General features: G+C 39.9%; 1 pseudogene; it reads left to right on the forward strand.

Annotated features, from left to right (window-relative positions):
• Nucleotides 1-14,099: 14,099 nt before the first annotated feature.
• LOC111745903 lies at nucleotides 14,100-14,218 on the forward strand (annotated as a pseudogene).
• The last annotated feature ends 2,600 nt before the right edge of the window (nucleotides 14,219-16,818 follow it).

The following is a 16,818-nucleotide window of genomic DNA, read 5'->3' on the forward strand; positions in this document are numbered from 1 at the left end:
AAATTTTAATTTGCAAAATCATCATATTTGAAAAGCATGACATTTCCCAAGTCAAGGGATTCATTTGCTAAGTTCTTCACAAACAAGCAACCCCTCCTTGCCAAGAGAAACAAACATTTCCCAGATCAATGATATATTTTAAATTTTTATTTAACATCAAATTTATAAATTGTAAAAATAGAAATGAAAAATATCCACATACCCTTTATTCAGATTAACCTGTTTTTTTAAGATTTTACCTGATTTGCTCTATCACTGGACTATATATCTAAGTATCTAACTCTCTAGCTATATCTATTTTTATCTGAACTATTTGATGGTAAATGAAAGATATCATGGCCTTGACCAATAAATAATTCAATGTGCATGCCCTAAGAATGACAATATTCTGTTATATAACCTAAGTGCAACTGTCGACTTTGGCAAATTTAATATCAAAAAATGTTTTTACCTAATCTATAATTTATATTACAATTGTCACTGACTTAAGTGACACATACAGCATTATATTCTGGTACTGCTTTACTTGTCATGTCTCTGACCTCTTTTGATCTGAAACATTTCCATAGCCTTTATTTATTTTTCATGATATTAACATTTTGGAAAAATACAGTCAGTCCCTCTTTTGTTTCAAGTTCCTCTTTTGGGACTTGTATGATATTTCCTCATGATTATACTGTTAGGTATTCTCAGCTGGAATACTGCATAGGTGATGTGATGTCCTTCCAGGAATGTCACACCTGGAGGTAGACAATGTCCATCAGTTCCTCGTGAGTGACAGTGACTTTTTTGAGCACAAGCCAAGGTGCAAAGTGAGACCTGATTCTTCGCCTTGCATTTATTGAATTTTCGGTCTCCCTTACAACGGTCTGTGAAGAGACACTTTAAATCCATATAAATATCCTGTTCCTCACCAAAATTTCTGCCTCTATTTAGAATCCATTGATTATTCTTGCCTGATCCAACCTATACTACTACTGCTCATAATAAGTTTCCAAGTCCAGTGCTCCCCCACATTTACCAGCTGGCCCTTGGCATTCAACTGTTAGCAAGAACTGTTCCTTCTCTCCTATTTACTTTTCCATTTATTTTTGGAATGAACTCACAAGTTCCTAATTTTTAAATGGTTTATAATTCATTATTTTACTAATTTTGATGCTCAAATTGTTCTAGATTTGACTAGAAACCTCTTCAAGCTGGGTCATGTATCCTTGTGATGATAGGCCACTATATATATAGTGCTTCCTTACTCTATGTTTCATTACTTCGTTCTAGGTTTGCCTGGTACCTCTACTGCCCCAGACCTGGAACCAATCATTTCTCTCACTTATATTTTAAAATTGAAGTAGTGTCCACTGGATTTTCTCAAGATGAGGCACATTTATGTCTGTTCTATCCTTTGTTATCAGAAAAGTTTAGGACTACCTAAGAACAAAACAAAGATGTTGCAGTGGAAAATTCTTCTAATGGCTTATTTCACCTCAGTTCCTTGGATATGAAGATATGAAGACTGCAAAATGGGTCGAATTCTACTTACTGAAAATCATCGTATTGTTATCCTAATCTTCTGAGAGCTAACGCATGGCAGACTTCCTCAGATTTTATGTGAGTTACAATGCCAGTCATCAATGAATCTAATAAATTGCTCAGTTCTTCCAGTTCACTGAGATCAAATACAAATGTTCTTTAAAAAATACAAACTTGTTGGAATCCATTTTTTCATCTACAAGTATAATGATTTTGACTACTTTTACACAAAAATATTGCCATGTGTGGGCTCCATAAATCTGCTTTATTTTGTTACTTGCTACTCTCCCCAGCTGCTTAGAACTTGGCAGAAAATTTGCCAAATCAAAAAATAAGCTGTCATGCATGGTAACATCCTCTTTGAGGGCATTTTTTATTTTTGTCATTATATATCTTGTGCTTAGAAATATATTGTTTTAAAATACATTAAATACATCAGATCCTATGTTTCAGAAACAGAATTGAGAATTTAGGGAATGAGATGCTAGAATTTGAACTTTTTCTAAAGAGATTTTACGTGACAAGTGATAGCATCTCATCTAATTACATCTGTTAGATTACTCATCTTTAGTAAGAAAATGATAATGAAAACTCAAAACACTGAAATGATGAAGAATGGATTTTTTTTCCTGGCCTTCATATCCATGCTGAATGAAACTCTAAAATTCTTTGAATGATATGCGATTAGGTTGCTATGATAGATTTTTGTGGTAGAGTCAGATAGATTCAATGGGATATAACGTAATTAACTAAGAAACATGTAATGAAATGACAGTGGCTAAAAATTTAAATTGGTCAAAGTTGTTTGTTCAAAAGCAATTAAAATATAGTCCAGACTATTGTTTGTTTTATTAATCTTCAAGACTCTGAGATGCAGAGAACAAACTGATGGCTACCAGATGGGAGTGAGACTGGGAGATTGAGTGAAAAAGGTGAAGGGATTAAGAAGTGAAATACAAATTGGTAGTTAGAAAATAGTCACGGGAATACAGTCAATAATATTGCAATAACTATGTATGATGCCAGGTGAGCACTAGATTGACAGGGGTGATCACTTCATAAGTTACATAAATGTCAAACCACTATGCTGTACACCGGACACTAATATAATATTGAATGTCAATTGTAATTGAAAAGTAAAAATTTTTTTTAATTTCAAGACTCAGAAGAGGTAAAATAGGGAGAGGTTTCTTTGATAACAGCTTTTTCGTAATATAATTTACATACGACAACATTCACTCTTTTAATGTGTACAATCCAGTGGTTTTTCGCATATACACAAAGCTATGCATTAGTCACCACCATCTACTCACAGAGCATTTTCCTCCCCTCAGAAAGGAACTCCAGAACCATTAGCAGTCACTCCCCACCCCGCTTCCCCGCAACCCCAGCCACTCCATACCACTTTCTCTCCATGTGTATTTGCCTGTTCTAGACAATTCATATAAATGGAGTTACACGACACCTGGCATTTTGTGTCTGGATCTTTTCACCATAGTATTTTCAAGGTTCATTGCTGTTGTAGCCTGTATCAATGCTCCATTCCTTTTCATCGCCAAATAATAGTCCGGTGTTTATATACATCATAAACATTTTGTTTATCCATTCATCAGCTGATATTTAGATGTTTTCACACTTCAGCTATTATGAATAATGTTACTATAAATATTCATGTACAAGTTTTTGTGAAGACATATGTTTACAATTCTCCTGTGTATATACTAGGAGTGGAATTGAGAAATCATATGCTAACTCTATGTTTTTTTGAGGAGCTGTCAAACTGTTTACCGAAGCAACTGTACCATTTTAGATTTCCACCAAGATATAAGCGTCCAATTTCTCCACATACTCACTAGCACTTCTGGTTGTCTTTTTCATTAGATATCCTAGTAGGTGTGAAATTGTATTTCATTACGGTTCTGATTTGCATTCCCTAATGACTAATGATATTGAGGATCTTTTCAGGTATTTATTGACCTTTCCTAAATCTTCTTTATTATATATTCAAGTCCTTTGCCCACATTTAAGTTGGGTTATTTTTATGTTTTATTGAGTTGTTTTGAGAGTTCTTTATGTATTTTTATGCAAGTCAGTTATATGACCGACCTTCTGATATTTTCTCCCCATCTGTGGGGTGTCTTTTCACTGATGGTGTCCTTTGCAGCACAAAAGATTTTCATTTTGATGAAATCAAAGTTATCTTGTTACTTTGCTTCTAGTGTCATATCTAAGAAAACATTACCTAATCCAAGGCCACTCCTTGGATTGACTCCCCTGTCTTCTTCTGAGAGTTGCATAGTTTAGCTCTTATATTCAGGTTTTGATCCATTCTGAGTTAATTTTTGTATATGGTGTGAGATAGGGGTCCAACTTCATTCTTTGCCTCTGGCTCTCCATCTGTTAAGGAGGCTACCCTTCTAACATTAAAATGGTCTTGGCACCTTGTGAGAAGGTAGAGTCTTGATTGAATTTGTCTCCGGCAAAGATGTAGGAGACCTTTAAAACTCCTTTCCATCCACAGTAACAAGATTCTGGGTTTCAGAGGATAAAAACACTGTCTTCTTCCATTAACAAGAGTGAATCTTTCTTTATTGAATTCCTGCAACTGATCATCAATGTAGATAGGACTTTATCTCAGTCACTATTCTTTGACCACTGAGACCATGAGGAAAAAAAAAAAAACCTGTCCAGTCACAGAATGTGTTTCAAAACTTAACTGAGGCTCCAGAAACACAAGAAATGCCTTTATCATTGAATCATTCAATAATTTGGTAAAAGTGCATCTGTCATTGAAAAAGCATAAGATTTCAAATCTGTGATCAAATGTTTAGATGAGGATGATACAGTGAAAGGTTCTAATCAACACTTCAATTACAAAAGGATCAGACTGGCTGCAAGTAACTTTTTACGAGAAAGCCTACTGCACAAGGTGAATCATAAAGATAAACCTGAGTCTGAATAAATCATTCGATTTCCTTATAGATCCAAGTTATTTATAAGCAATTTCTCTTTGATTTCATGTTAACCTCCACACCAAAAACTTACTCCCTAATTTTTCTTTTGTAAGAGAATATCTTATCTCTAGCAAATCACTTTGTAGTAGGCTGCTTCTAAAATAGCCACCAGGGATTCCTACCTCCTGGTATTCATTCTCTTATGTAATCCCTGCCCCCACATTGTGGGTGAGCTGGTCCTGGTGACTTGATTCTAACAAAACATTACTTCCGAAATAAGGTTATAAAAGCCTGTGGCTTCCATTTTGCTGGCATTCTCTTCCTCTTTCTCACTCGCTCATTTCGATAAAGCCAGCTACCACATGAGCCTTATGGAGAGGCCAAGTGGTAAGGAACTGAGGCCTTTAGTCCTGCAGCCTGCCAGGAACTAAATTCTGCCGACAATATTATGAGCAATCTGGGCAGCAGATTCCGCCCCAGTCAAGCCTTGAGATGATGCAGCCCAAGCTGATTGATATCTTGACTGAAGCCTTGTGAGGGTCCATGAGCTGGAGGACCCAGCCAAGCCATAACTAGATTCCACATACACTGTAAAATAATATATGTTTTTTTCAAGCGACTAAATGTTGAGGTAATTTGTTACATAGCAATAGATAACTCATAACTAATAGCATAACTTGGTTTTATATTGTTTTTTTTTTATTCTACTGTTTTATATTCTGTGCTGTAGTTCCTCAACAAAGTAATGTTGAAGAAATGGTTCCTAAATCCCAGGTTTTCAAACTCATTCTTGCAGCTGTATCTTTCCATTCTCTCATCCCTGTTCAATTACTGGACCATTCTAACCCTATTCACTATGCCATAGTCTCATTTTCACTGCATCATCTGAAAGTCCACTGCCTTACCACTAAATTGTACCTTTTCATTCACAAACTCTTTTAACTTCCTAGTGTTAACCAAAACCAGATTTTTCAAAAACCACATCAAAGCCCTCCTCAATGAAGGAAACTTCTGCTCCCATCCCCCACCCACTCCAGCATCTTGCTGTTTCTGCCAGTTACTAGTGATGGGAAACTGGGCAAGTTATGTAACTCTTTAAAGCCTCAATCTCTTCATTTCTTAAATGGGAATACCTACTTCATAGGATCGCTGGAAAATTAGTGAAATAAATAGGCAAAAGTTCCTGAGAGTGCTTATCACTCAGCATGTACCCAACTGATACTGGTTTTCATTTCCTGATACCCATTCCCCATTCATTTATTCAACAATTTCTTATTGAATACTCAGATGGTCCTGGTTTTGAACCACATCCTGGTGCTACGAAGATGAATGAGTCTTCGGGGTACCCACAATCTGCCAGGGGAGATAGTATTTATCGCACACTTATTGTAATTGTTGGTTGGCCCATGATAAATGTTTGTACTGTGGGAACACAGAAAAGGGGTACTTTATTACCCTGACATTTCAGCTTCAGTAAATTATGCCACTTACCTGTATCTGCCTCTTCTTTCCTCCTCGCTACAGTCTACAAGATTCTGAGACACCCTCTGCCCTTCACCCTGACTTCTGGTCCAAGTTTTTCCTTCAACTCTTCTCTGACCATCACTCCACAATATCATCAGCTACTACTATATTAATGATGATTTTAATGCCTTGGTCTGACAATTCCTGGACACGTTTCAAATCTAATGACAAGCACCTCTGTTACCCGTTAATATAGTTCATCTTCACTCCTTTCCCTGAGACCTCTTCCTCTTCACCAGCTAGTTCCTCCCCTAGAACACTTGCCTTCCCTATTGCTGGTGAACGCCTACCTAGCTCACCCATCCTTGCCCCCCACCATAAGATCCTATTCAGAAACCACTGTTTTCCTGCAGACGTCTGATGCCTTGGGCACATCGGACCATGCACTGTCTGTCCTCAGCATACTGCAGACTATCCTCCTTCTGAAACCGTGCTCAGCCGTTTGCTCCATGAGGAATGCCCTCACCCCTCAGCCCATGTCACTCCAGTGGAATATTAATCATCCTTCAGGGTCTATTACAAATGCCATAACATTTTTATTTGTGCTCTTTCCTTCTTTTTGACTGCCAAGGAAGTTTATACCTCTCCGTAGTACTTAAACTACATTCTCAAGAATCATGTGGTAATGTTATGACTACATATTTATTGTCTAAGTTTTCTCTCATAATGTTTGAAAGTCAAGAGTGTCATGGCAACGAGTGAATGCTAATCACAGATATGCAAATACAAGGAGGGCAACTGATCAAAGGCCCCATCTGCTGAGCTCTGGAATCCAATGACATGTATGTGCCAAGGCTATAGCTCCCACAGGCTGCTGCTCCTGACCAATGACTGAATGCCAGGGACATTCAGGCAAAACCATTCTTTGGATACAGAGACTCCAAAGACAGCCAACTTTGGCTTGAGGGCCCCAACAGCGTTACTGAACTTCCCTTAGACCGCAGGGAACTCTAAGGCTTTTCCCGTTCACCATTCAGGGTGAGACTTGCTTCATGGGCTGAAGGCTCTCCTAGCTCATCTCATCTCCCCCACTACTTTCCCTTACATGGCATTTTCCCAGATGTTTCCCAGCATGGATGATCCCATCTTTCCAGACTACCCCATCTTGGCATCAACTTCCCAGACTCCTGGAATAACAAAAATAGTGCCAGGAGCAATCCACAGAAACAGGCAGAAGAAGAGGACAGCAAGCTAGCTGATAGGAGGGGCATGGGTGGTCGGTCCCCAGCACTAGGAAGCCCGTCACTCCTCTAAGAGTTATCTACCATTTTGCACTACAGCAGCCCCTCTCCCATAAAACAATAGGTACCTGTGGTAGACAGAAGAGACCCTCAAAGATATCTATGTCCTAATCCCTAGAATCTGTCAACATATTACTTTACATGGTAAAAAGACTTTGCAAATCTGAGTAAGTTAAAATCTTGAGATGTGAAGATTATCCCGGATTACCTGGGTGGGTTCAATGTGACAAGGATCTTTGTAAGAGGGAGATAAGAGGGTCGGTGTCAGAGAAAGAAGTCACAGAGAGAGTGAGAGAAAGAGCAAGAGAAAAAAAGAGAAAGCAAGAGAGCGAGACAGCAAGATTGATCTGAAGAGGCTATGCTGTAGGCCTTAAAGATGGAGGAAGGGGCCATGAGCCAAGGGATGCAGGTGTCCTCTAGAAACTAGAAAGGGCAAGAAAATGAACTTGATTCTCCTGACGTCTTGATTTTAGAATTTCCGACTTTCAGAACTGTAAGATAATAAATTTGTATTGCCACTTAAATTGGTGGTGATTTGTTACAGCAGTGATAGGAAACTGATAGAGGACCTCAGTGAGGAGCTGGCCATACCTCCAAGTTCCCAGGCTGATAACTACGGTTCAATCTCAGCATGATCCATCTGGAGCTATGCTGGGTCTGATAAGAGTGGAAAGAGGCTGTGTGCCTGGAAAACTATATACCTAGGAACTAGCAGGAGTCAGGACCATTCTCCTGCGATGTGGTTTTAAGGGTGTTTGATCATGGCGGCTGGAATGCAAGGCTGAATAAGGAAGATTTCATTAGATTAGGAGTATTTTATTAAATGGTATTTAATATTCTTGCAAAGACTCCTGGGAACTGAGCAAACTTTTTGCTGGTATGGCTCTTAGAAGCCTCTCAGAAACAATGGTCAACTCTCAGAGATGTAGAAACACCTGAGTTACGCTGGCAAGTGGCAGAAGAAGAAATAAAGCTGAGGGCCATGGACAGGCTGCAATGGATACATTATGTGAGTCCAGAAGACCCACCAGAGGAGCATGTTTCATGGCTAGCCCAGAGACACCGTTCACCAAGGCCATCAGGAATGGGGACCAGGATCACTAAGGAGTTCAGAGGTGGTTCCCTCTGGAGGCCAAGGGTGATGGGAGGGGAGGTGGTCACAGAGCCAGGCACTGCAGCATCCATGGAGAGGATGAGGATGTGTAGATAACCACGTTAGCACATTCCATAGCAAGACTGAGGGTCTGACCAACAGTTCCAAGAATGGGATGATTTCAATCTACAAATATGAAACATAATGAGAAAATTTGTTTTACCAGTTTTTAAGTAATTCATCATTTCAGTTCACTTCAGTAAAGTCTCCATAAAACATTCTAGGGCCACTATGAGGTTCATAAATGTTTGTAAAACAATATTATGTTACCACAAATAAAATTTTAAATGGTCTCTTTAAAGAGAAAATAACATATCTGGAAAGATTTTATGTAACTACGTACTTTAATCAGCCTTTTCTTTGCTAGAAATTATGTGTTTAAGTAGCAAAAGACTTTACTACATACTTTAATTAATCTTTGGCAGTCAAATATTATGCTCTTTAGCCAGACCATAATCAACACATACAAATTCCTTAGCAATTATCCAGCATGTGATCATAACACGCTGGCTAGACATTTCACATCTCATCAAAGACGATGCCTACCTACAATACCTACAACGTCCTCATCACAAGAAGCTGACAGGACAGACACTTCATCTTGCATGGGGGTGTCACAGTGTAACAAAAAGAATGGGTCTTAGAGTCGCACAACAGGAGGTGTGAATATCAACTCTGCCACTTCCTAGTTTTCTCACCTAACACATTCGACTTCTCTCACCTCAGTTTACTCATCTATAAACAGGAAATAAAAACAGGTTTCTTGGGAGCAATATATGAAATGATTCAACTGATAACCAGTCAACAAATGCTCTGTTCCAACCCCCACCTTTGCTCCCTGACTTTTCTTCCCTTACCCATCTCCATGCCCTTCCCTATTCCAGGCTTACCATGATAGACCCTGAGGCAACAGACCAGCACAGACCTAAAGGATACATAGCCACGCACCCCCAATCTTTCAAAGCCATTTCTATTCACTTCAGTTACAAAAGCCTGCAGAAGAGGGCGGGCGAGCGCGCGCACACATACACACCACACACACACACACACACACACACACACACACACACACCCCACAAACAAAAAAACCACCTCTCTACTTTCCTAACTAAAGTTTTATTCTTAAAGTGAGAGAGGGACATACTGTTGTAACCTCTAAAAGGGTCCAAGATTACCTTCTGGACAAGCAGAAAAAAATCCTTGCATATCACCTATGAAAACCCCAAATGTTTATTCCAGAAGATTTTAAACTATTCAGAGAGCAGTTAACATGGCTGTCTTACTACTCTGCCAACTGCACTTACATATCTAACCATCAGCATCTGCCTTGGCTTTCCTCTTTTCAATCTGCAATTTTGCTTTCTTCCCATCTATACCACTCTCCACTCACAGCAATAAAGAATACAGAAAAGAATTCATTTACAAAAGTTTCTTTCCACCTGTCAATTCAATAGTAAGCAATCTCAGGAGCAAGCAGAGGCAGGAGAATGAAATTCCAGTCAGGATGATGCCGCTAAAAGTTCAGTCACCCACATGCACCTGCGGCAGGCATGCTCAGATAACTCTCCACCCAGAGAACTCTCCAGAAGTTCTGCAGCTAGTGAGTCTGTCACACACCTGCCTTAGATTGTTAAAAGCAACTAAGTATGAGTGAGGGCAGAGTGAGTGGCGAACGTGGTAGGTCACCCAAGGCATTTCTTCGGTCAAGAAATAGTTCATGAGGATCTCCAATTGGTTTTTATCCCTCCTCATTGGCATTTTGTTCACATGAGTTTTGGTTTTAAAAAATCCATTTGCCAACTTGTGGCCACTGAATAAATGATATTATAGGTCTAGGCAGAAAAATAATGCTGGTATTAAGTCAGTGGTTCTCGACAGATGGCACTCCCCACCCACCCAGACACATCCAGATATGTGGCATTATCTGGAGACATATTTGCAGGGAGGGTGTCTGCTAGTGGCATCCGGTGGCAAAGGCCAGGGAAGATACTAAACATCCAACAAGGCACAGGATAGCCCCCACAAAAAAGAATGATCTTGCCCAAAATGTCAAAACTACTGAGACTGACAAATTCTGGTCACTCCATAATTTAGCTATGAATGCATTTATGCCAAAAAGAAAAAAGGCTATAAGGTGATATCAAAAAGGAGATACAAAAGAAAGCTAACACAGATGTGTATTTTGTCCTAGAACAAAACTTGTAACACTGGACCTGGGAGAAAAGAAAAGTCCTTGAAACACAGTAAGAGAATTTGCTTTAATATCTGATGCATTCAAAACGAGTCACTAAAACTAATTCTAAAGATAGCATAACAGTGCCCTGAACTTGCCAAGTGTGCCGATGTGACTATGACCTCGTGAGCTCATGGATACTACCCTAGGAACACAGAACAGGTTTATATTTAATCCCTAACTTCCTTTAAGCACTGGCAACACATGAGTTCTATGGGCCAAATCCTGCCCATAGAAAGCCAACGGCTGTTGCGCACAGTTATCCAGGAAAAAACCGGCTCTGTGGTTTCTGGTGTGGCATTTTGTAGCTTAACTAGATTAGAGATGGAAACACAGCTAGATCCTCAGACAGGCGGTTGATAGGCAATGTGCTATAACATCTCCTCCCAAATCTGTAGTCATGTACTTATAGGTAACCCCTTAGGGCAGGGGTCCCCAACCCCCGGGCCACGGACTAGTACCAGTCTGTGGCCTACTGGGAACCGGGACCGCACAGCAGGTAAGTAGCAGGCAAGCAAGCAAAGCTTCATGTGTATCTGCAGCCGCTCCCCAGCGCCAGCATCACGGCCTCAGCTCCACCTCAGATCATCAGGCAATAGATTCTCATAGGAGCACCGGTCTCTGGTGCCCAAAAGGGGACCACTGCCTTAGGAAACGTGGATTCACATATCATTCTTTGCAATCCACGTAGTTTCTAACACAGTCCTGCATGTAGTAGGCGCTCAACCGTATTGGTTTACTATTTGATAAACTATCTCATATTCAGTCTAAGATGACAGAGATCCTCATGTGGAAACAGTCAGGGAAAAGTAACTTGGCGAAGGAGCAGTTGCCATACACCAGGTACTGCACCAAGTGCCAGGACTGCGGTGATGAACAACATGAATGAGTGGTCCACCATTTTAGAGACTACTTTCTCCTCTGTGAAGGTACTGTGGCCATTTCTAGCTACATGAGGCTGAAGTCTATTTTGACTGCAGGAATAAGCTTGAAATTCTCAACCCCTATTTCTTCCATCGCTACCATGTCTAGGTTGGAACAGGGTTTACAAATGTGTGTGCTGCTTAAGGCAAGGGAATGAAGGAAGGGAATAAAGGGAAATGGTGTACTTTTTCAAGAAATTCTCTTCAACGGGCTTCTTTTATGGAGGGGTGACAGGAGAAATATTAATCTGGGTTAGAGCTACTTGTGTTGGAACAAAGATTTCGGCGACTCTGAGACCAATAAAAAAAGTTTATGACCACCCCTCACCACCACCTATAAGCCTCTTTCCACTTGGGGATTAATTAGTATCAACATTTTATGCCACATCAAATAAAGACAAATTTAACAATATGTCAAAAAAAATCAACAGCATGGTCTGCTTTTTTCTTGTGTACCTAACTCCTCAAAACTACAAATGTACATACGCCCTGTATCCTTCTGAACAGTTGGCAATATTAACAAAAACCATATTCTTGATGACATTTCCATTTTAATGTCATGGTATTATTTTCAATAAGTGGAATTTGTTAAATGTATCTAAATGTGATTGAATATTTCTATATATAAAACACTTTCCATAAGCATTCGCAAAGCAGAAAATTTTATCAGATTTGTAAGATTGATACCTCTTGTGCCTAGGCTAAGTAACTGTAGAAGATGATTTGGCCAGATGTGACTAGCAATTCATAAAAGTTCTACTTTTGTTGGACCTGCCCCGCGGGCACGGGCCACTTCTGCTCTCTTCCATTCTGCCGGACTTCGAAGGCTGGTTCCACATTCCTGTGTCCTCGGCTATAATTTTGGTCTTTCCATCAAAGCCGTTTTATTTCCTGACAGGCACTATAACTTATGAAAGCCAATGCTATTGGGAAAAAATTCCAAATGCACAGGTTATGCGGTTGGTGGAAAACAGGCCTTAATGGAAAAGAGACTGAAACCAAGTCCTCTTCCGATTGCTATTCTGGAACCTCTGGTTTTCCTGTAGAAGTCCTAGTCTGTGCTGACTGCAAAACCCAAAAGACCAAACAGAATATTAGAAACGCAAATGATCAAGAGGAGTCTGTTTAGAAAACACATAAATACAAACGGTGCTTTCCGTGTTTTCCTTGTTAAGACAGAAGGAACAGGTAACGTTTGGGAGCAGTCCCAGAGGAAACTTTCATACCTCCCCCGTTAAAAACCGCTCCCGACATCGAGTACCAGACTCAAGGAAGTTTCACCGCGGTGTCCTCTGGACACAGGGCACGTTCCCACATGCAGACCTTTCTCGGGTGCAGCCTTGGCAGCCAGCGCCACCTAGCTTCTGTATTTTCTCAGCTCATCAATTTTCCAGATTGCTAAATGAGAGTCTCCCATGAGGACTCCCTATCAGTCTCAGAGATTTGGAATGACGGAAGTCGGGAAGGGGATTGGAGTAGCCACACTGCTTTGAATAGCTGTCAGGCGGGAAAACGTGTGTTTGTTTTTTTAAGTCTCCGGAACTTTAGATAGGATTTACACGGCTTCTCAGTGCACTGACTGCTCAGAGCCTGCCTGTCTTTCATCTGACAAATCTCTGTGTGCCCACTCGTTAGGCAGTATGCACAGAGACCTGGCTTCTGAAATTAAGGTACTATGTCTTGAATTACAGAGGATTTCTAAGGAGAGACTCCTTGCTACACTCACACCCAGGGACTGCTTCCTGAGATTCAGTGAACAATTGGTTATTAAATCTAAGAAAGTCTACAGAAAATGGCACAAGGTGATCTGCCCTGTCTCAGAGTGTATACTTTTCTGATGTCAACTCTGCATGGAGATTGATTCTCATCTTCTTGAAAGCTGACAAACATCTTGGCCAAGGCATTATACTCTTCTGCCTTTGTTAACAGTGAGCTATTATAATGTGAGAAAAAGAAGGACAAAGAATTAAGGACCAGGCTGGCTCTACACTGTTGAGACCAACTGTTTGGGATCGTGATTTGACATGTGTTAGAGTCAGTGGATATTTTGAATATATTAATAATCAACACAGAGAGAAACAGAGCGAGCAGGCAAAGAGCCCACTTGGATTTTCTCTAAGGCATTTCTTTTTTTTTTATTTTGGAGGACAGGATAAAATGATTGTCAACTATTAGTTCAATGAGAGAATTTTCCAGATGGTATTGATGATGATGATGATGATGATAAAGATGAAGATGATGGCAATGAGGAAGAAATTGGAAACTGTTCAATACTCATAGGAAGATTTTAATGGAATAGACTCCCTCCTGCCTCCCGCAATCTTTGACTTTTTTACAGAAACGCCTAAAATTACAACAATTCCCACTGGCAGCAACTGAAGAAGACAGAGTTCCTGCAAGCCTAAAAGCTCTCTCCCTCCTGATGACAAAGCAGCTTAAACCTGTCCAAATTCTTGTACGTTACCTTGGCAGATACAATTCTATCATTCAATGTACTGGGCGAGTCCCCACACCCCACAGACTTTGATTAAGAACAGAAACTTAGTCTACAGTCATGCCACTCTGAACAAGCCCGATCCTGTCTGATCTCGGAAGCTAAGCAGGGTCGGGCCTGGTTAGTACTTAGATGGGAGATCACCTAAGAAGACCGAGTACTGTGAGCATAAAAAAAAAATAATAATAATAAATAAATTTAAAAAAAAAGAATAGAAACTTGAATTACAAAGAAAAGATAACTGGGGTCTAGCGACAATATCAAGTTCTACGACTCTCATTCTTTACTAACAAAAGAAGCAAAGATAAGTCTAATGGAAAGCCCATAAAATTTCCATTCATGTTTCTTTCGATTGAGTTTATAGTCTTTGGTATCCCACACAAAGATCTCAGATGATGGTGTACTTTCTGTTTTATTATCGTCTTCATATAAGAAAGGGCAATGGGCTGCATACCAGCATTTGCTGACAGTAAAATATAATGAAAATTATTTGTAATAATGTAGACCACAGTCTCACTGGCATTTACTGTAACCATGTATATTTCATAAGATGACAATTTAACAGCTAGTCACTGGGCCAATTACACTACGATGCAGACTTTTTGGGTTCCGCCTGAGAGAATCTGCTAAGGTGCTGCTTAGGAAAGAGACGCAACTAGTCACATTAAAAGTAAACCGTTTTGAATTTTAAACTTTTTGCAGTTTAGAAGTGATGAAATGAGGGTTTTTTAAAATCTATCCTTAAATATAAATCATTAGCAAAGGAAATTTTTAGTGTGCCATCTGTAGAAGGTTGAAGGGTGACCCCCCTCTCCCAAAAGCTACATCCAACCAGGTGACCTTATTTAGAAAAAAGGTCTTTGCAAATTTAAGCTAAAGATCTTGAGATGAGATCTTCCTGGATTGGGCGGGCCTGAAATTCAATGACAATATAAGAGAAGATGTAGACACAGAGAATAAGACCCCATGAAGATGGAGACACAGAAGTTATGTGGCCACAATCCAAGGAACACCTGTAGCCACGAGTAAGAAGCTGGAAGAAGCCAGAAAGGATTCTCCTTTAGCACCTTCAGAAAGAGTGTGACCCTGCCAACACCTCAACTTCAGATTTCTAGTATCCAGAACTGGGAGTGAATAAATTTCTTTTGTTTTAAGACACTAAGTTTGTGGTAATTTGTTGTTGCAGCCCTAGAAAACTAATACGCTACCTAAAATTACAATAAGAGAATTGGTTAAGAGAAATAAATGTTTAAAAAGCACACCAATCACTGCAGGAAGCCCTTTCTCCTATCCATCCTACACCCTTGCTGGCATGGAAACTGCGGTGAGTGAGTTTAGAGCTTTTAGAGTGTTTAAGGTTTAGAAGTAAAAGAAGCCAGAAGCCATTGAAAGTACTGCTCACTCACTGTTCCCCGAGCACATCAGGTTTTGCTACACTGCCACGTCTTTGCAAATGCTATTTTCTCACTCTACTAACCTTCCAGACGCAGGGCAAGTACCATCACCTCCTCTGTAAAGGTACCTTCTCCACTCCCCACCTGCTGCCCCCACCCCCACACACCTTTCCGCACACCCACACATGATCACTCGCTCTCTATTCTGGTTTCCACAGCAAATTTTTATTTGCCTCTATTAGAACACAGATTACAATGCTTCATAGTTTTTCATTTACAGAGCCATGTCTTCCACTAGACTATGAGGTTTACAAGTACAGTGGCATGATCTCATTCCACTGACCTCTCTACACATGGTCTCCAGTCCCTCAGTGGTCTAGCCTGGACTGCCTTACAGCATGGTGGCTGGGTTCCATGTGCTAGCAAGCGGAAACTGCCAGTTCTTCGAGATCTAGACTCTGAAGTTCCAAGCGCCGTTTCCCTTTCATTCTGTTCAACGAAACAAGTGACAAAGCCCTCCCCAATTCAAGGAGTAGAGAAATAGATTCCGCTCTTGATCTAAGGAATACAAGCATATACAAAGATGGGAGAAACCGCTGGTGGCCATTAGTGGAAACTACTTACTCCACTTGAATTTTAATCATGCTCTGTCTCTTACTATGTGAACTTGGCCACAGATACATAACCTCTATGATTCAACATCCTCTTCCGTAAAACTGGGCTAACACTGCCTACTTGATAAGACTGTGAAAAAGAACAAAGGAGATATTACAATTTACTTAGTGTGGTTCTTTGCACATAGTAACCTTGTAACCAATGATTAACACTTTTCCTCTGGTGATAAAGGGGGATATATGAGAAAATAGGAAGTCACTAGGTAGCTAAAAGGAGGAAATGCAGAGGGAGACCTTCGTGGAGAAGAAAGGCAAAAGGATCATTTTGACAGCCTTCATCAACTTCAGTCAATTTGCCAAGGGTTAATTTTATTACCACTAAGCAACTACAGCTGAAATAACCAAAACTCTCAGAAGTATTTTAGATGCTGACAGCTAAGTATACTCATGCCTAGGAAACCTCACAGCTAAGCTTCAGGGTATATACTATAGCTTTGTGGGATTTACAACAATTTGTAATGTTTTAAAATGATTTTTATGTCTGACTATTATACTTATATGTACCAATGAGAAAATTTAATACAAAAAAAGGTAATACAAAAAATTAGCAGAAAGAAAATAACCGTTCATAATGTAATCACAAAAGGCAATTGCTAGAAATATCTGAACACATTTCCTTGAAGTTATTTTGTTATCAAAATGTACATGCAGAGCTGGCTTCATGGGGGTACAACCTGTGTAGTCGCTTCTTGCTCTTTGCT

This window comes from Pteropus vampyrus, unplaced genomic scaffold (genome assembly GCF_000151845.1).
Source record: "Pteropus vampyrus isolate Shadow unplaced genomic scaffold, Pvam_2.0 Scaffold169, whole genome shotgun sequence".
NCBI classification, from domain to species: domain Eukaryota; kingdom Metazoa; phylum Chordata; class Mammalia; order Chiroptera; family Pteropodidae; genus Pteropus; species Pteropus vampyrus.